Consider the following 1,689-nt stretch of genomic DNA (forward strand, 5'->3'; position numbering starts at 1 on the left):
AAAGGAAAAAAGGAACTGAAGCCTAGATTAAAACAAAGGATTTTCGTGTTATTTGACCACATTTTAGAAAGCAGTGTATTAGGACCTTGATACTGTAAGAATGGTTAAGATATTAGCCACAAGTGCACCGCCTAGAAAGGTTTTAGAAAGTCAGAATGCCTGCCTCAGCTGGGTGTGGTAGCTCAGGCCTGTAATCTCAGCACCTTGTGAGACCAAGGCAGGCAAGTTGCTTGAGTCCAGGAGTTCGAGATCAGCCTGGGAAACACAGTGAGATCTCATCTCTACAAAAAATTAAAAAGTTGGCCAGGCATGGTGGTGTGTACCTGTAGTCTCAGCTACTTGGGAGGCTGACATGGGAGGATCACTTGAGCCCAGGAAGTGGAGGCTGCGGTGAGCTGAGATGGTGCCACTGCGCTCTAGCCTGGGTGGCAGAGTGAGACCCTGTCTCAATCAATCAATCAATAAAAAGAATGCCTTCCTCAGACCTACGATATCAGAGTTTGCAATTGTACCATCCCCAGGTGACTCATACAAATTCAATAGTTCTCTGAGCTTTTTCTGAAGTATAAGGTACAAACAATAAAACTTACTTAAATACAGAAATAAAAGATCACAAAGCCCTCTCAGCCGGAACCGCCATTTTCCAAAAGTTCGCCAAAATGACGAATGCAAAGGGAAAGAGGAGAGGCACCCGATACACGTTCTCCAGGCCTTTTGGAAAACGTAGAATTGTTCCTTTGGCCATGTATATGTGAATCTGTAAGAAAGGTGACACTGTAGACATCAAGGGAATGGGAACTGTTCAAAAAGGAAGCCCCACAAGTGTCACCATGGCAAAGCTGGAGGAGTCTACAGTGTTCCCCAGCATGCGGCTGGCATTGCTGTAGACAAACAAGTTAAGGGCAAGACTCCTGCCAAGAGAACTAATGTGCATATTGAGCAGATTAAGCACTCTAAGAGCCGAGATAGCTTCCTGAAACGCGTGAGGAAAATGATCAGAAAAAGAAAGAAGCCACAGAGAAAGGTACCTGGGCCGGGCGAGGTGGCTTGCTTGCGCCTGTAATCCCAGCACTTTGGGAGGCTGAGGTGGGTGGATCACCTGAGGTCAGGAGTTCAAGACTGGCCTGGCTAACATGGTGAAACCCCATCTCTACTAAAAATACAAAAAATTAGCTTGGCGTGGTGGCATGCACCTGTAATCCCAGCTACTCAGGAGGCTGAGGCAGGAGAATCACTTGAACCCGGGAGGTGGAGGTTGCAGTGGGCTGAGATCATGCCATTGCATTCCAGCCTGGGCAACAAGAGGGAAACTCCATCTCAAAAAAAAAAAAAAAAAAAAAAAGAAAAGAAAAGAAAAGAGAAAGGTACCTGGGTTCAACTAAGCCACAGGCTGCTCCACCCAGAGAAGCACACTTTGTGAGAACCAGCGGGAAGGAGCCTGAGCTGCTGGAACCTCTGCCCTATGAATTCATGGCATAATAGGTGTTAAAAAAAATAAAAGACCTTTGCACTGTAAAACAAAATAAAATAAAAAATAAAAAACCAAAGGTCTCTGTGGACTATATTATAGCAGAGGCCAGGATTCATGTAGTTAAGACACGAAAGTGTACTGTTGGCCCTGCCAGGTAAAAGCAAATTGTTTTTGCAAATTAGTGTGGAAAGAAGACATTAGCTAGGCCAAGAGCTGCA

General features: G+C 45.2%; 1 pseudogene; it reads left to right on the forward strand.

Moving 5' to 3' along the window:
* Positions 1–659: 659 nt before the first annotated feature.
* On the forward strand, positions 660–1,479 carry LOC115897638 (annotated as a pseudogene).
* Positions 1,480–1,689: the final 210 nt, after the last annotated feature.

Source organism: Rhinopithecus roxellana, chromosome 5 (genome assembly GCF_007565055.1).
Source record: "Rhinopithecus roxellana isolate Shanxi Qingling chromosome 5, ASM756505v1, whole genome shotgun sequence".
Taxonomy (NCBI): domain Eukaryota; kingdom Metazoa; phylum Chordata; class Mammalia; order Primates; family Cercopithecidae; genus Rhinopithecus; species Rhinopithecus roxellana.